The sequence below is a fragment of the Lycium barbarum genome, chromosome 8 (genome assembly GCF_019175385.1).
Source record: "Lycium barbarum isolate Lr01 chromosome 8, ASM1917538v2, whole genome shotgun sequence".
Classification (NCBI taxonomy): domain Eukaryota; kingdom Viridiplantae; phylum Streptophyta; class Magnoliopsida; order Solanales; family Solanaceae; genus Lycium; species Lycium barbarum.
Window position 1 is genome coordinate 101,609,413 of NC_083344.1, and position 21,208 is coordinate 101,630,620.

Sequence of the window (21,208 nt, forward strand, 5' to 3'; positions counted from 1 at the left end):
CTTTCGTGCGGATTACGATGTGGTGATCGAGTTGAAGAATCAATGGATGTTCGTGGAACCCGCTCGGCCATGAGGTAGGTTACGACTTTCTTTTCGGTAAACTCCGGTTAATTTCCCATATTCATGTATTAGAAGGAACGGAGAATGCATGTGTAGGAATTAGAGATTTGGGATAGAATCTGAGGATGGTATAGTTGTGCGACTTGTATGTTCAGGCTTGTGGCCTTTATACTCCTTAGGATGTTTGAAATAAGTGCCTTGAGTATCAGTGGGTTCTATGTGACTTGGAAGAAATGGTGGTTCATGTTTTTCTATGATTTAGTGAGAATTTTTGTAAAATGTGCCTAGGTTGTGCTATGCTATTATAGTGGATCTGTTTGACATTGGGCATATAAAATGTATCAGCGATTGTGAATTAGTTCTAGACTGAGTAGTAGCGAATGTCTTGTGAGTAGTAGGCGGATATATTTGTATTAAGTTAATAGGCTAATAAAGGGTTAACGGTAATAATGTGTTGGGATTTGATTGTTCTATTGCGTGGCTTCATGCCACGTGTTGTTAGTAGATATCAGAATCTATTCTCCATCTTGATTTGATGTTGTTGGCGTACCCGTTGTTGGTAATTGTGATATTGAGTATGATTATTAATGTTAATACATGTATTGTACGCACTAACATTCTTCATGATACACTATTGATACCTTGATGATATTTGATGAAACACTGTGATGAGCTAGGCTCAATTTTTACTTGAGTGTCGTGAGAGTCCGATATCCGATGTTCATCCCGGAATCGTGGATTGTGTTAATTGATACTTGATGAAAAATCTTTTTACTTGAGTGAAGTGAGAGTCTGATATCCGATGTTCATTCCGGAATCGTGGATTGATTGAGTGTATGGACTCTGCGGGTCCCCCAGGGTGGTGCCAGTGAGAACCCCCAGTGGGTAAAGATCCGGGGTCCCGTCTGTCTGTTGGGCAAAGATTCGAGACGGGTGGCACTTAGACTTCATGAGTCACCTTAGGTTGTGCTACCGAAATGCCGATATTTCCGTCCGGAGCACATGTGTACACGACATTTTCATGGCATTGCATTGCATTCATACGTCTTGCATTGCATTACATCATGACTTGTATTGAGAAGACTTGGTGTTCTGCTGGTGATGTTGGTCCCGGATTAGACATATGGAGACTTGGTACAATTGGGTTTAGATGCTCTACTTAGGCAATGACGTATGCTTGGTTCCGAATATGGCTGCCTTAGACTTATTGATTTATCTCCTAGACCGTCCATAAGATCAGTTATATGTTTGGCTTCTAAAGGATGTAGACGAAATGATAATAAGTGATGAGTCGACTTCTAGATTAAAAACGAATGGCATAATGATATATGATTCTTGTGATACTGTTGTGGAATTGACTCGTGGTTATTAGAGGAAAGGTAGTGATTTAAGGCTCTTGGTGTTATATTGAGCGGTAGATAGATGTATGACTTGATTTAGTTACTTATCATGTTTATTTGTGAATTATTTTACTGGTATGCGTTTCTAACCATTGTCGGCCTATGATACTCAGTACTCGTTGATTGTACTGATACTGCTCTTGCTACACCCTTTTCGAGGTGTATAATGTTTCAGGTGATTGATTGAAACATGTTCGGAAATGCGCGGTGTCTATCTTGAAGGCCTTCTCCCACTTCATTCCGGGATGGAAGTTGGTCTTAGAGTGTTGTTATAATCTGGATCAATTAGTCGCTCCTGTACTAGTCTAGACCAGGTTGTGGGAAGTCGGAATGATTCTGTAACTATGTAATTGTTGTAATCATATAAATACTTGAGTTTATTAAATATATTATGATGTTCCGCTGTTATTTCAAAACATTTACTGGTTAAAATGATTCGCCTTTATTTATTGATGGGTAATTTGATAGAGGGTTCACCTATCGAGGTGGGAAAGGTAGGTGCCGGCGCGACCCTAAATTTGGTCGTGACAGAAACGTCCTTGCTCGACAAACCACAAAACAATATCAATGCTTCTTCTCCCATCTAAGTGAACAACCAGTAACTCCTCAAGTCATTAACTTATCACATACGCCCATATTTGAAGTCATTTAGTAACTCCTCAAAGCCTACCACACAATCAAATTTACCGATCCAACGATGTGCCCATAGCATTCACTTAATAACCAAGTAGTCCTTTAACATCAACTAACTTATATCAAGAATAACCTTTAGCACCAGTCGCAACCTTATCCTGACAACCATGCCAGCTACCAATTTTCCCCATCCCAATCTCTCGAAAGTACTCATGTCTAAGATATTCTATGAAGTCTTCCTTCATGTCCTTATTGTCAACTTCTTTTCTTTATTACACGCGATCACAATACATTTTCCTAATTCGATGGCCATCACCGAACTTACACTTGTTCTCATATACTGAAGTCTAATACTCTACCGTTATTGAACCATCGATCCACCATTGGTAAACTAGTGTCACGCACACCATCATTATTCCTTGACGAAGCAGAAGTCAAACCGATCATATCATCGAGCAACCCACTATTGTTAAGCCATCAATGCACCTTGTCACTTCCGAGCAACCCAACGCTGAATCATGGAGACCCTGTAGACCTCTGAACTATCTTTCCCATTTCTGACGAACTCTCACAATAAACAAGTCTAATCACGAATCCACACAATCTTATCCTTAAGCCATCACTAGAGACCGAACTTGATCACTTTCCCGAATCAAAATAACACATCTCGCATCAAACCACCACACGTCATAGATCAACCATTCGCTTAAGAATTTAAGGACGAGTGTCCACCTCTAGGGTGATTAAGATAAGAAAGTTCAAATACCAATTGGAATCGACAAAATACAAATTTTAATGAAGTCGCATGAGAGAATGAAAGAATTGAAAGTTTCCTAAATGTCTTTTAGCCTCTCACAGATAAGTACGGAACTCATCGTACCGATCCACGAGACTCTACTAGACACACTCTTGTATTATAGACTGGATAACCTAGGGCTCTGATACCAACTTTGTCACAACCTAATTTCACTAAGTCGTGCGGGCAACTACCTTTCCTACCTCGGTAGTGTCACGACCCAAACCGATGGGCCATGACCAGTGCCCGAACTGGACACCCGTATACGAACCTGCTCGATATGATTAGACCAAAACTGGAAACAATATGGCAATCTGTAAAAGCACGCTGTAAACTCATCATATCATACATAAAAAAGAACCGTTCTCTTGAGAAGCCACAGCTAACCAAACATAACAAAATATGAAAGTCGATAAGGCTGCCACTATGCACGGGAATATCCAAAACAAACTACATCTGCATAGCTGATCAAACCATATATACGCAACCCACATATGTCTACAGAGCTCTAAGAGTATAACAAATCCTATGTCAAAGGATCTGTACCAAAACCACTCGAGTTCCGGAACATTAGAGCCCTCCAAGCAGCTGAGCTGAAGTCCTAAACTGGAGGATCACCAAACTGAGTGTCTGTACCTGCGGGCATGAAACGCAGCCCCCGAAGAAAGGAGGTCGGTACGAATAGTGTACTGAGTATGTAAGGCATGAAAGCAACATGTACATAAAATCCTAGAAAACATTTGAGATATGTCAATGAATGGGCAAAATAAATGCATCAGTACAGCTATATCAAAGAAACACATATATCTATAGAAATATCACAAAAAAGGCCACAGCGTCACCCCTGTCAACTGTGGCTTATATATACACAACAAAGGTCACAGCGTCACCCCCTGTCAACTGTGCCTTATATATACATGAAGAATGAAAATGAGTGCAGTGCATAATCAAAATGAAATAATAGAACTCTGTAATGTCACAAAATAGCTATATACATATATTATACTCATGGAATGCATAGGAGTTCAACTAAAAACTATCGCTCTATCCCACCTTGAAGGAACAATTTATAAGGTGAGATCAACAACAATGAAATTAATCGAGAAAATCATGAAATAGCTTAACATTTTTACATCATCGTTGAAATCATATTTGAGACCTTTAAGCATAAAATCATCCTCATCGTAATCCTCATAAAAACATTCTTATTTTTAACATCATAAGAAGTTTTAAGATTCATAAACTTCTAGCTTTTGAAATCAAGGAGGTTATGGAAACACTTATAGACTCATACCATAGGAATCATGCTTTTGAAAGAAAGGGACGAGTCTTAACATACCTTTCGGTCGCCTTAGTCGTTCAACGTTTATCCTTCCAAGCTCGTAAATATACATATAAACCATTCATACTATCATTAGGCTCAATGTCATACGCTCATCTTATGCCTTCAATTTAATTTCATTTAGAATCTGCTGAAATTCGGGCAGCACCTCCCTTGTTTATATGCCTAGCCCGAAATCACAATCCAACAACCAACAACAACAACAACAATACCAACATCACAACAATATTTTCAACCCCAATAGGCACCATAAAATAGCCCACACGCTGTTTTCCAACTTCCATAACTAACCAACTTACTACACAATTATTTAATGACTTTGTCTCCGAGAATAAGCCTTAAATAATACCAAAATAGAAAGATTCATACCTTTTTTTCTTGTTAAGACAGCAATATCCTCAATATCCACACTAAAATCCACCACAAAATAATACTAGAATCGCAACCATGCGTTACTGGGAACTAAACTACTACTCCGCTACTTGAAAATTGCTCACTTTTTGTTTCCCTCTCTCTATCTCTCTCTCTCTCTTCAATTTCTGGAATTTTCTGGCAAAATCTGATTATAAAGGGGGTTTATTCGGGTAGGGGTTACTGTAGTAGTACTGTAGCACGTGTTTCTGCTCTGTTAGCTGAACTTGTAACGTCCATAATTCTCTACTCCGATGTCCTATCGATGAGCGATTTGTTGAGTTGGAAACTAGACTCGACGAACTTCAGTTTAGGCTTTTGTTTCACTTCAAAACACTTCATATGCTAAGAGATATTCGTCTCTCAAGTTGGACCAAAAGTTTCACACAAAACATTACCCATCCTTTCTCCAAAGTCATACTACTCCACTTCTTCCACTCATTTCCTTATAAAACCTTCCGGTATACCTTATATACATGATATTTATCATTAATCATACTTGATAATGGTCATGTCATTTGGTTTCATGGTTGTCCTTCCCGGTTACGACTTACGAGATCGTAATTTATCCTTTACTTCCTTGTTACGAACTTCCCATGGCTTGTACCTTCCAAAACTTTATGGAACGTCTCCGATAGTCCATTAATATGGTGAAGTACGTGGCATGATCATTCTTTGAGAATGTGAGGTGTAACATCCTTCCCCCTTAGGAACATTCGTCCTCGAATGTTGTAGCTTGCGAGCTTACGACGCTTTTATTACTTTCTTGAAATGGTTGTCCTCCCTTGGTTCTTGATCTCCATGCTCTTATACTATGGGCTCATTAGTCTTCTTTCATATCCTCCCAATTCTCTATCGAACTCATTAATTAGTTCCATATATTTCCTAAGGGTCAAATTCGGGTGGGGTCGCTGTAGCATCTTACTGTAGCAGGTCAGTACTGTAGCACTACTGTAGCACGCGTTTCTGCTCTGTCAGCCGAACTTGTAACGTCCATAATTATCTACTCCGATGTCCTATCTATGAGCGGTTTGTTGCGTTAGAAACTAGACTCGACGAACTTCATTTTAGGATTTTGTTTCAATTCAAAACACTTCATATGCTAAGAGATATTCGTCTCTCACGTTAGACCAAAAGTTTCACACAAAACATTACCCATCCTTTCTCCAAAGTCGTACTACTCCACTCCTTCCACTCATTTCCTTATAAAACCTTCCGGTATACCTTATATACATGATATTTATCATTAATCATACTTGATAATGGTCATGTCCTTTGGTTTCAAGGTTGTCCTTCCCGGTTACGACTTACGAGATCGTAATTCATCCTTTACTTCCTTGTTACGAACTTTCCATGGCATGTTGTCACGCCCCGAACCATGGCCTGGGTGTAACCCGGCACTCGGTGCCTTGTTGCATGTGACCGAGCGAACCACATGGCTTGCTGAATCATCATGAGGCATAACATGAGCAGAATATAACGTGAATGCATGATGAGCCTTTATCACACGTAGTAAGTCATAATACTTAATAAAAATACTTATTTAAATATGAGTGCGGAAATAACATGAATGAGCCAAAATGGCTATACGACTCCGAATGTCTGACATAACATAACTGACTTGTCTAGTCTATGAAACCTCTATCATGAGTCTGACTGGAAAACATACTTACTGGGACAAGGCCCCCAGCATACCTTAGATGCATAACTTATCATAAAACAAAAGTTGACTAAACCCCGAATGAGATGGGGCTCACCAATAAGCTGATACGAATGTTGTCCTACTGAGCAGATGTGTCGTCCTGTATATCAGTACCTGCATCGTGAAATGCAGGTCCCCCGGGCAATAGAAAGGGGACGTCAGCACTTTGAATGTACTGGTATGTAAAGCAACTGAATGAAATAACATAGGACATGAAATAATAATGATAGGAACTGAAACCTGGTCATGAACATGAATACATAAATATATATAAAACATGGTAAAAATATCATAAGTAGGGAGAGCAATAACTTATAACCGATCCATGGTCTGGTGCTTGCGTCCCGCCAGCAGAACACTCAGTCCTTGCCAGGGAACATGAGATTTAATAAAATATGAAAGGATCCAGTCATTATGAGAGATCATCTGGGACATGGGTGGAGCGATCCTCATCCTACGATGGCTACGCAGTTTCAGCCTATCTGAAGCCCTCCTCGGTAATTAAAGCAACTCCCAAAAACATGAACATGTAAAATAAGTGGCACTTGCTGCCCATGGTTTTCATGAATATAACTTGCTTGTACATGGATATGATGAATTATATCTTGCTTGCATGAACTTGTAAAACATGTATAGTATTTTCTTGAAAATAGCATAATATATCATAAACTAGCATGCATGAACCCATGGAATGAGATATATGGGTTTTTCATAGATTACGGACAAATTCTTAATAATCATAAAGAAATATTAAGAACTAAATGATGGAATTATAACAATTCATACATAATATAATCATGGACATGGACCTAGGGTTATCATGAGCATGGTATAGAAACCCTAGTTTTAGTAAAGAATCATAATTTATGGATTATGAGGCGTGGGGAAGAACAGTGATGTTCCCACACGTAGATAGTAACTCTACATACCTTAGTCACTCCAAAACATGAATTAAAGACTTGAGCTTTGAAGAAGATTTCCAAAATCTTGAATTCTTGAACCTTGAGATGGGTTTTCTTGAAAACCCTAAAATAGGAATGATGATTTTTTGTTTAGATTACAAGGATATGTATTAGAATTGACTTGAAATAATTAGAGTAGGCTTACCTTGGTGTTCTTGATGATGGAAGAGGGTAGGAGGTCGTTCTAGGGCTTGAAGGAATGAAAAATAATGATTTGAACTGATATGGACGAATATATACTGTTCTGAAAAATTAAATTTTCGGCCCAGTTAAATACTGGCCGTATTTTGAAATACGGTCCGTATTTTGAAATACGGACTGCACTGTGTCTCTTCAGTAAAATGGCCATAAATCTTTGCACAGATGTCCGTTTGACCCCCATAATATACCGTTGGAAAGGTATTTCAAAGCTCTACAACTTTCATTAAGGAAGTTTTCCCAAATTCCAAATACGGTTTGAAATATGGCCCATATTTTGAAATACGGTCCGTATTTAACCATTTGACATCCAAATGTCAAATTCAAGAATGCTCAGAAATCCTAGGTACCAGTTTACGACTTGAATTACCGACCGTATACCGAAATACGGTAACTGTTCATGGGCGTAAACCACCATCTTACAACTGAAGAGGAAATTTCAAATTCCCACATCCTTTATCTGATTTTCTAAGTCTAGGATCATGGTCAAAGCTTAGGTTAAAGGTACGGGGTGTTACAATATCTCCCCCTTGGGATCATTCGTCCTCGAATGATGGGTCATGGTTAAGAATATGGCTGGACATGGCTTGAATACATGAACATGAAAGAAAGATGACGTAAAATATAAGAGCTTGACATGGTTACGTGGGAACATGGTCATGGATCATGAGAACTGAGTACGTGATTACATGGAAACATGTACATGGGGAACATGAAACTGAGTAGCGCCTACATGAATCAGAATCATGAAACATTTTTTCTCGATTTATGACTAGTGGTTAAGAATCGCTACTAACTCTGGAATCTACAAAATTTATGGCAGGACTTCCTTTATAATTCAGACCCTCACGACATTTCTCAAGCGCCTGCCAACTAACTAAAGTACCAACACGCAACTCACATAGCATCTTAATACGCATGATGTGACATAACGTGATTACTGAATCTTGAATGTATCTAACATAAATACTGAGCTGGCTTGAACACACGGATATTGGATGAATGATTACATGATTAGTATACATGGGGTTTGGAAGAAATGCGTAGGCACGAATGACATGAGTACTGGAAATAAGCATGAACATGACATGATTACCTGGGCGTGAGATGCATGACGTGGGACATAAATACACGAAGACTGGATGGCATGAATACATGAGTGCTAAACTGTCATGAGATACGAATACGTATAAGCATGGACATCGTAACATGGGATCTGAATGTCGAAAACATGATTGTTACAACATGAGGGTTGAATACTAAGCGCGGGTAGGATTTGGATACTTAGAGACTTAATCACAGACGTTCGTATGTCACCATGGTAATATGAGATAGGAGTATGACTTAGGCTTTGATTGTAAGCGCAACTCGATGTGAATGCGACAGACTTGAGTCGTATAACAAGAATATGATCCTAACATAGGTTTTCATAAATCTCTAGCATAGGCATGACATGAATACGTCGAATCTGAGTAGAATAATCCCGAGATAAGTACCATAGGGTACATGAAAAGATATTTATTTGAATATAGGAATGCACCTTACTTCTAATTATCCTGCTAGCTATAAATAATGATTATGAATACCTTAGCTCATCTTGCTCATTCTCGTGAGCGAATTATAGAGGACTGAGAGAAAAGGAATTATTGGTACTATTCACATGAGATACTTTACTTTAGAGAGCAGACATGACATGGTGCATTGTACATGGAGGACGTAACGTGGGACATGCGTACATGGGAACGTGATTCATATGGCATGAAACGTGAATAGCATGACATGGGGCATGGGACCATGAAAAATATAGCGTTTATATGAGTACCTACATACCATGGCGTATGGACTTGAGTTCATGAGTATTGAAGTAAGACTAAGGCATTAGTCTGACTTGCATAGAGCACAAGTTGCAGGCTAACTCTTGGGTACTCAGAGACGTAAGGCATGGATAAAACATTACCTTTAGAATTTAGATATACCAAAGAATAGGACATGGTTCAACAAAGCTTACTCTTATCACCGTGAGTAAACGCCCTTGTTATAAATAAGGCACATGAAAGAATGGATTATAGGCATGTATAACTCGTTCCTCAAGCATCTAAGACATGGGTAGAAAGTCACCTTGAACATAACGAGGCCTAGATACCTAGCGAAAGGAAAAAGGAATCATGTCATCATGATCGTAAAACATTAGCTAAAGGAACATAAGTACGAATTACATAGAATCATGGGTAGGATATCCATCTTGGTTCGCCTTCATTATTATCTCACAAAATCATTGTTATGATACCGCTATAAGTGGAATGCATAGCGAAATGAATTGGGGCACGAGTATGTGGTAACATGGATAACATAATCATAGGGGTCAAGATCATCATCAGATTTGAAAAGCACTTAGATGCTAGAACATGGACATGAGTATAAAAACATGATAGATACGTGAGACCTGAATGCGGTTTTTAACTTTAGACATGAGCACACCAGAAGTGCCAGACATAAAAGGACATTCCCTTGCATAACTTACTATCGTATGAAGTCTTAATTCTTGTATCTTAAACGTGGAGTATCATTCTCTAACATGGGCATGATATGGGTACGAAAGGCACGAGTAGAGTACGTCTGGGCATTGGTACCACATAGTACATGAATTACTCTGGAATTGGAACCGTTATACCTTTAAAACTCGCTATTCGATCTAGAACTTTATCTCATAACATAATTACCTAGTACTTGATCTCAACAGGCATGACAAAAATCGCATTCTACGCACCTTATCTTGGCTATATGAAATTGTGATCCTCTAACATAATCTCCTAAACCTATCAACTTACAAAACACATAATCTATATCAGAACCTTATCGCACGATCTCCCCCTTAGTTCAAAAGCTGACGTTTAAAGCCTGTGGATCTCTTGAGTTAGCGATAAGTGGTCATCTAGTGGTTCTGCTAATTTCCTCTAAAATACTGAAGACTCATTTCTTCTTCTTACTTAAAGCAAGTCTTACTTACTGGGAAAACTAGATTACTTAAATGAACGGGTTTCTAATGTACATAACTGGCATACTAGCCTTGTTAGTCTTGGGGAAAACTCTTTAAGGCTCTTCTTCTGTGGCTTGCTCTCTTACTGCTTAGATGGTTTTCTTCTTTCACCAATTTCTATACCTCAAATTTAACTTAAACCCTTTGGGTTCTAACACGCCTTCGGTGTATTCAGACAGTTATCCACTTAGTAGATCTTACTTGACTAAGTAACTCAAATTGTACTTCTACTAACTCTGTTGAAAATTTCTAATTCATTGTATCTATTCAAACTTACTCACTATGCTTCTGTTAACCACTTGCTAGCATCATATTCTCTAATTCTTCTCCGAGTACTAAAGTGAAGCATAAGGTTATTTCTAAATTTTCCTCCTTATCTGACTCTATTCTGGGGTTGTATACTATCTTTCTGAACTATAGACATGGATCACACTTAGGGAAATTTTATCTGTCTCAAACAAGGAATTGGAATAACTAACCCCAAACTCCCTATACACTTTCAAATTTATATCATACTATACACATCAGGGATAAATACTTAATCACATAACCTAAGAGGGAACTGTCATATCTTTTTATCTCATAGAAATATTTGTTTCTTGTAGTAACTTACTAACGTCATACTTTCTAGGTCTGATTTGAATAAGCTTAAATAATCTAAAAACTATCCCTAGAAATTTAATATCATCTGCTCGTGGTTAACTTCATAACATGTTACCTTGTAGGGTCTTAAATCTCAACTATCATCCTTATACTATAGCTCAATGGTCAAAGAACCCAAATAAACTTACTATGTAAGGTAAATAGCCTACATGTACTACCATACCGAAACTTGTCAAAAACAAATGGTATTACCGTCTGTTAAATACACCATGCCCATTTGGCGAGTCTTGGTCTTAAATTTCCTTCTCATCGCTTACGCATTCGATACGGCCAGAATTCGATAGAAAAAAATGTCACTTACTGCTCTAAGCTTCATGGCACGAGTTATAATAATTCCTGATGGCTCCATCTGAAAGCAACATATCGATAATGATTAGAATTTACATCTCCCTCATCCGTTGAGACAAGGCGTATTCGGTAGAATGGGAAACAATGCACGAGTTCAATTGATTTCTAATAACATAGCTCTATTGCACGATCTAGAGTTGAAAGAAGTGAGACAATCTTAAATGTCTTGGTGGTCAACTGTTTATATGTGTGGCGCGCACACACATATAAAAGTGACCCCACTGGACACGGTTTCATAGACTCCCTAAGACACTTGAACCTAGGCTCTGATACCAAGTTTTGTCACGCCTCTAACCATGGCCTGGGCGTAACACGGCACTCGGTGCCTTGCTGCATGTGACCGAGCGAACCACATGGCTTGCTGAATCATCATGAGGCATAACATGAGCAGAATATAACGTGAATGCATGATGAGCCTTTATCACATGTAGTAAGTCATAATACTTAATAAAAATACTTATTTAAACATGAGTGCGGAAATAACATGAATGAGCCAAAATGGCTATACGACTCCGAATGTCTGACATAACATAACTGACTTGTCTAGTCTATGAAACCTCTATCATGAGTCTGACTGGAAAACATACTTACTGGGACAAGGCCCCCAGCATACCTTAGATGCATAACTTATCATAAAACAAAAGTTGACTAAACCCCGAATGAGATGGGGCTCACCAATAAGCTGATACGAATGTTATCCTACTGAGCAGATGTGTCGTCCTGTATATCAGTACCTGCATCGTGAAATGCAGGCCCCCGGGCAATAGAAAGGGGACGTCAGCACTTTGAATGTACTGGTATGTAAAGCAACTGAATGAAATAACATGGGACATGAAATAATAATGATAGGAACTGAAACCTGGTCATGAACATGGATACATAAATATATATAAAACATGGTAAAAATATCATAAGTAGGGAGAGCAATAACTTATAATCGATCCATGATCTGGTGCTTGCGTCCCGCCAGCAGAACACTCAGTCCTTGCCAGGGAACATGAGATTTAATAAAATATGAAAGGATCCAGTCATTATGAGAGATCGTCCGGGACATGGGTGGAGCGATCCTCATCCTACGGTGGCTACGTAGTTTCAGGCTATCTGAAGCCTTCCTCGGTAATTAAAGCAACTCCCAAAAACATGAACATGTAAAATAAGTGGCACTTGCTGCCCATGGTTTTCATGAATATAACTTGCTTGTACATGGATATCATGAATTATAGCTTGCTTGCATGAACTTGTAAAACATGTATAGTATTTTCTTGAAAATAGCATAATATATCATAAACTAGCATGCATGAACCCATGGAATGAGATATATGGGATTTTCATAGATTACGGACAGATTCTTAATAATCATAAAGAAATATTAAGAACTAAATGATGGAATTATAACAATTCATACATAATATAATCATGGACATGGACCTAGGGTTATCATGAGCATGGTATAGAAACCCTAGTTTTCGTAAAGAATCATAATTTATGGATTATGAGGCGTGGGGAAGAACAGTGATGTTCCCACACGTAGATAGTAACTCTACATACCTTAGTCGCTCCAAAACTTGAATTAAAGACTTGAGCTTTGAAGAAGATTTCCAAAATCTTGAATTCTTGAACCTTGAGATGGGTTTTCTTGAAAACCCTAGTTTAGGAATGATGATTTCTTGTTTAGATTACAAGGATATGTATTAGAATTGACTTGGAATAATTAGAGTAGGCTTATCTTGGTTTTCTTGATGATGGAAGAGGGTAGAAGGTCGTTCTAGGGCTTGAAGGAATGAAAAATAATGATTTGAACTGATATGGACGAATATATACTGTTCTGAAAAATTAAATTTTCGGCCCAATTAAATACTGGCCGTATTTTGAAATACGGTCCGTATTTTGAAATACGGACTGCACTGCGTCTCTTCGGTAAAATGGCCATAACTCTTTGCACAGATGTCCGTTTGACCCCCATAATATACCGTTGGAAAGGTATTTCAAAGCTCTACAACTTTCATCAAGGAAGTTTTCCCAAATTCCAAATAAGGTTTGAAATACGGGCCATATTTTGAAATACGGTCCGTATTTAACCATTTGACATCCAAATGTCAAATTCAAGAATGCTCAGAAATCCTAGGTACCTGTTTACGACTTGAATTACCGACCGTATACTAAAATACGGTAAATGTTCATGGGCGTAAACCACCATCTTACAACTGAAGTGGAAAGTTCAAATTCCCACATCCTTTATCTGATTTTCTAAGTCTAGGATCATGGTCAAAGCTTAGGTTAAAGGTACGGGGTGTTACACTTGGGCCTTCCAAAACTTCATGGAACGTCTCCGATACTCCATTAATATAGTGAAGTATGTGGCATGCTCATGCTCTGAGAATGCGAGGTGTAACAGGTTGGCGAACCCTTAACCAGTATTCACAAATAATAGAAAATAGCGGACGAAGTAAAATAGCTGAAGTCTCAGAATTGTAATATAAACAAGAAAATACGGAAGTGAATGAAATCCGCCCAGTATCTGGTCTGTTCATACAAGAGCATCTAACTAAAATCTACAAGTCTGGAATATCAATAATACATCAAGTTCGAATATGTCCCGGAATAGGAAATAAGACATAAATAAGAAGAATCTTCAAGGCGGAAGATGTCTCGTGCTCACCCTGTGGACTCTAAGCAAATCTCGGAGCTACTATCAACCACGAGAAACAGAAGTAGATCCAACCTGGAATTCTGCATTCAAAAAAGAATGCAGCAAGTGCAGGTCAGTACAAAACCACAGTAGTGGTAGGTATCATAGGCTGACTAAGTATAGCTAACATAATTCAGACATTAAAACAAGCTAGGCAGATAAATCAACAGGTATAAATCAAACATAGTCAGAAACAAGTACACGTCATCACCAAGGTAGAAGCATCTAGACCCAAGTGTGCCAAGTCCCAATATATCCAATCTGAAACCACATCACAAGTAAAACACCAAATCATCACAATATAAGCCATAATGCAATACAATGCAATAATGTATTAATGCAAATGCAATGCAACGTTGTGTACACATGTAGTCTGAACGGAAGTATCGACGTCTCGGTAGCACAACCCAAGGTGACTCACGAAGTCTAAGTGCTACTCATCCCGGGTTTTTGCCCAACAGACAGACGAGACTTCGTATCTTTGCCCACAAAAGATTTTCATCAGCACTACCCCGGGGGACCCGTGGAGTCCATGCACTCACTCAATCCACGATTCCGGGACTAACATCAGATATCAGACTCTCACATCACTCTCATTCAAACCGAGCCCAGTTTATTACAGTATTTCATCAAGTATCAACAATGTATCAATAGTATATCATGAAGGATGAGAATGCGTTCAATGTATGTGTCAACATCAATAATCAGATCAATATCACATGTACCAAACATGGGTACGCCCACAATATCATGAAAGACTACACAAGTCATATAGAACTTTATCCTCGTATCAACATCAATAAGTAAGGTACTACAATATCACAATTAAGATGTAACAATAGTCCCCAATACCTACTATTATCATGTGGCATCAATCCAACAACAATAGAACAATCAAGTAACAACACAACATGGTGGCTAGCTCCAATCACACAACAGGGTGGCTAGCTCCAATAACACAACAGGGCCCAACCTAAGACAATATCCAACCCAACTTTATACCCGAAGATTTACATGCTGTCTGCGATAATATCATCTAAATATATGCTTCGCTACACGAAGTCTCACCAAGGGTATGCCATAACCTACCTGGATGGCCGAACAACTCCTTAGCCTTGCCCTTCCACTGAGCCTCAAGATCAAGAAAGTCTAGGAATATTTGAAATCTAGAATAGAAATCATGAAGATCGATACCTATATTGCTATCATTTAAATTAGGCCAAAACCCAACCCTAGAATTTGAGGAAACGGGACCCACAAGGTCAAAACGGGAATTTCAGGGGTAAAATATCTAATTAAACAGTGGGTGACCAAAACCATCAACTAATTGCTCAATTAACTCAAGGATTCACCCAATTTTGAAATTCAAGCATAAACCCCAATTTTGGGTATAAACTCTAACTCTTAGATTCAAGAATTCTTCCTTAATAATGGGAGATATATGATTAACAACCTTAAATACATCATAATCTATCATAAACCAAATCAATTTCATCATTAAAAAGTCTTAGATAGAAGAATTTGTCAAACCACTTTTAATCTTCCATTACTAGTGAACTAACTAAGGAAAAAGGGTTCTAAGATGATTAGGAATAATGAATTAGCAAGAAGTTTAGGGGAACTTACCACTAAAAATCTCCTCCAAGAATCCACTAGAATAAGTCCCAAGAGCTCAATTTTCGGAATGGTATTAAATGATAGACCTGGGCTTTTAACACTTCATTTAATGAACTAACTGCCCGTCACCCGCTTCTGCGACACTACTACCGCTCCAGTGGTCCCATGACCGCTACAACGGTCATGCCCAATTGGCAAGGACCGCTTCAGCGGTACCGCTGCTGCGGTGCTGGTACCGTTAACGCGGGCACCAGACACCAGAAACTTTCCTAAGTTTCACACTTCAACTCGAATTTCTTACTAATTTCCGAGGTCATCTGCTCACAAACCACATACACACATCAAAACACGCTATGAACACACTCGTGGCCTCAAAATTTCCAAGGGAGATCTCGCTGACCGAGTCAACCCCCAATACCTCATTTCCAACTTCCCAACCCAAGTCCCAAAATACATCTGAGTGCATTGGAAACCGAACCAGATATACACACAAGTTCTAAACGATCACCCGGACCTCTCGAAATCGACGTATTTTCAAAAAAGGTCCGTTTACCTAAAATTCAATTTAAGTCAACTCTTTTTCGTTTTAAGCTCAAATTTCACAAAAGGTCGCCCGAATTACCTTACTCAATTTTTGAAATGTATACCGAACTTAACTCAATTAACCCAACCAACAAATCATGACTTAGAAGCCTAGAAAGAATATTCATAAAACCCAAAATGCTGCCTAGGGAACTATGCCACCGGCGGATCAAAATAGTACTAACAAGGCTCAGGGACGAATTAACAAGGGCAAAACGGTAAAAATGTAATAACGACCAAACGGGTCGTTACAGAATTGAAAAATTCAATGACATGAACTACATGCATTGGAGTATGAAGATGATGTATCAATTAACAATGGCAAAAGTTTACTATGTTTTGAGTTGTCCATATCCACAAAATGAAAAAGGTGATGGACAGCTTTCGGACTCTCAACAAAAATGGCTTGAAGATGATTTTGTATGCCGCTCAATGATCTTGAATGCAATGAGCAATGCCCTCTTCAATGTTTTCCACAAATGTTACCCCACATGTGAGTTATGGGCTGCCATTGCGCGAAGGTATGTAACTGAAGATGCTGGAAACATATCCTTTTTAATTAACAAGTTCATTGATTTTAAAATGCATGATTCCAAGCCTGTTGTTGATCATGTAAATGAACTTAATGAAATTGATTCTCAATATGCTGATGTGGGTGAGCCAATTTTTGAGACTTTTCAAGGTTCTACTATTATTGGTAAACTTCCTCCTTCTTGGAAAGATTACCAAATGAAATTAAAGCACAAAACAAAGTCTCTAAATTTGGATCAATTACTTCAGCATATTCAAATTGAGAATGAGGCTAGGAATAGATATTTGCTTATTAATAGTGGAAGAGAAAAAGTACATAATGTTGAAAATTCCTCTATCTTTTAAATCTTCTAAAACCAAGACTAACAAGCTACAAAATGGAAACTAGAGTTTTAATAAAAAGAAAAGATTTGGTTCAAGGAATAATATTAGTAAGAAGAATAGAGGACCTTGCTTTGTGTGTGGTAAGATGGGAGATTTGGCCAGAGCTTGTAAATTTCGCAAAGGTAAGATAGCTAAAAAGGAAGAAGTCAATGTCATGGAGCAAGATGATGAAATGGTTGCTGTTCTTACAGAAATTCTTATGGTGGATAAAAATGATGATTGGTGGCTAGATTCTGGAGCAACTTGCCATGTCACTCCATCCAAAACTGGTTTCAAGACGTACAAAGATTTAAATGGTGAGAAAACAGTTTACATGGGCAACTCCACCACTTGTGCTGTTATGGGAATTGGCACCGTACAACTTCTTCTTTCTTTTGGAGAAGTGCTTACACTCAAGAATGTTCACCATATTCTTGGAATTTGGAAGAGTCTTGTTTCTATTAAAAAACTTGATGATCATGGATTTAGAATTGTATTTGATTCCCAAAAGTTATTATTTCTAAGAATGGATCATTTGTTGGGAAAGGATATGCTAAGGACAATATTCATGTTTTGAATATGAACAAAATTTCAAGTGCTTCTGCTTATATGTTGATGATGTGAATGCTTTTTGGCATTATAGATTAGGCCATATCGGTAGCAATTCGATGAATTAAATGATTTCATATGATTATATTCCTAAATTTTCGCACATTTATACTACCAATAATTGTGAATGTTGTGCACAAGAAAAAATAACTAAGTCTCTTTTTAAATTAGTTTTTAAAACCACTTCTCTTTTAGAACCTGTACATACTGATTTATGTGATAATAAAGATCATTTGACTAGAGGAGGAAAAAGATATTTTGTTACTTTTACTGATTATTTTTCGAAGTATACATATATTTATTTGCTTAAAACCAAAGATGAGACTTTTGAAAATTTTAAATTTTTTAAAGAAGAAATGGAAAATAGGACTAGTAAGAAGATTAAAAGAATTAGATCGGATAGAGGTGGTGAATTTCTTTCTACTCAATTTATTTCGTTTTGCAAACAACATGAATTGTAAGAGAATTTGCTGCTCCTAACTCTCCTCCACATTATGGAGTTGCTGAAAGGAAAAATAGGACACTTTTAGAAATGGTAAGTGCAATGCTTTTACATTCTAAATTACCATATAGTTTTTGGGGTGAAGCTCTATATACAGCATGTCAGATAACTAATAGAAATTTGCATAGTGGACAAGATAAATCAACTTATGAGTTTCTTAAAAATAGGAAACCTAATATTAATTATTTTAAAGTTTGGGGTTGCATTGCATATGCGTTAGATGCAACATAAAAAAGACCCAAGTTAGGTAGCAAGACAATTAAATCTATTTTCTTGGGTTATTCTATGCATAATAAGGCATCTAGATTTCTTAATTTGCATACTAACAGTGTATTTGAGCCTGTTCATGCTATTTATTTTGAACATTTGACTATTAAAGATGCTATTGCATTAGAACTTGAGCAAGACTTGTCAAATGAATTAGAATCAAATATTCAAATACGAGATGTAGATTCTAATTTTTTCCCAAGCATGTAAATTACCCTTCTCCTATCACACATGTTGATACAAGTAGTCTTGAGTTAAGGAGAAGTAAGAGATGTAGGATAGAAAAGGATCTAGGACCTGGAATGTTTACATATTCTGTAGAAGAGGATCCTAGAACCTATCAAGAAGTTATGTCTCTACCTGATGCTAATCTTTGGAAGAAGGCTATGGATGACGAGATTAAGTCTATTAATGATAATAATACTTGGACCAGAACTTCCTCCTAATACTAAGACTATTGGTTGCAAATGGGTTCTAAAGAAGAAACTTAAAGCCGATGAGTATAGACAGATATAAAGCAAGGTTAGTAGCAAAAGGTTATAGTAAAAAAGAAGGTATTGATTATTTTGAAATATTTTCTCCTGTTACTAATATTACTACTATTAGAATTACGTTTGCTATTGCTTCTATTTAAATTTGGAAGTTCATCAAATGGATGTCAAAACGACATTTCTCAATGGCGTGTTAGATGAAGAAATTTACATTCAACAACCTGAAGGTTATTTAGTGAACGGAGAAGAACACAAGGTATGTAAACTCAACAAATCCTTATATGGACTTAAACAAGCACCTAGACAATGGTATAAAAAATTTAAAAAGGAGATTAAATCTATTGGTTTTACATGTAGTAAAGTAGAAAATTGTGTCTTTTATAAATGCATTTCTGATTATAAAGTTCTTATTACTTTATATGTTGATGATTTACTTATATTTGGTTCTAATATTGCATGTGTTAATGAAACAAAATGTTTCTTATGCAAATATTTGATATAAAGGATTTAGGTCCTGTTAATGTGATACTAGGTATTAGAGTGATTAGAAAAGAAAATGAATTTATTCTTACACAGTCACATTATATTGAGAAGTTGCTTCAAAAATTTAATTTTGAAGATTGTAAACTTAGTAAAACTCCTCTTGGTCCTCATATTAATTTAGTCCCTAATATTGGTGATCCTATTAATCAAGAACAGCATGTTAAGATAATTGGTAGTTTAATGTATGCTATGAATTATACTAGACCAGACATTGCATGTGTTGTTGGTATGCTTAGTAGATTTACTAGTAATCCTAGTCATGAGCATTGGAAAGCTATTACTAAATTAATGAGATATTTGAAGCATACATTGAACTATGGTCTACATTATAATTAAGTGCACGTCTTCTGTTTTAGAGTGTTACAGTGATGCCAGTTGGGCTTCTAGTGTAAGTAATTCAAAGTCTAGAAGCGGAAGGTTATTCACTATAAGAGGAGCTATAGTGACATGGTCCTCTAAGAAACAATCTTGTGTTGCACTGTCATCTATGGAATCTGAATTCATATCTATGTCTCTTGTTAGCAGAGATGTTCTATGGATTAGGAGATTCATGATATTAATAAACATAAGGGACCTATTACTTTATATTGTGATAATCAAGCTGCGATTCACAATACAAAAATGAGAGGATGTCTGGCAATAGCAAGCATATTGCCATGAGATACAATCAAGTGAGAAGTCTTGTGAAAAAGGAAAAACATCTGTTGAATATCTTCCTACTAATCAGATGTTGGCAGATCCTCTCACAAAAACTTTATCAGGTGAGAAAATTGAGAAAGCCATGGAAAACATGGGGCTATCACCATTTTAAAGAGATAATTTTGAATGACATCTACTTATCATGTGAATGTCAGTTATAAGTGAAAATTCATATTCTAAGAGTTCAAAGATAAATCTTAAAAAATTATCCAAGAAATGTTAACGCAGAGGTTATGTTTTCTGGTGCATAAAATATATTCAAGGAATAGTGGGGATGATAATTCAACATAAATAAATTACTATTCCTTTAAAGTTCCATGTTTGGCTATATGCATTGATTCACCACGAGAAGGATGAACTATGTTCTTAACAGTCTCATAAATTAAAGAGGGGTGATAAAGCGGTTGTGACACCGTTGATGAGATTGCCAAAGCGAGTATGAAAGTGAGAGGCTGCTTTCTATGGATTTAATGGTGAATCTAGAGTACTTTCTGAAATAGGACTGAGCGCAAGGCCTATATTAAATCGGCGCCGCCATTGCAGAATAATAACTCATGTTTAATATGAATATGGATTTTATATTCATATTCAAGCTAAAGGTTCAAGGCTGGTTAGCTACCTTTAGTTATGTGTTATGTAAATACCCAATAATGTCCTTCGTGCATTTGTGAGTCTGTATATTATTATTAAATAATAAATGGGGGATTGATATAAGACAATATATAAGTATTATTTAATTATAATATTTAAATATATATAAAAC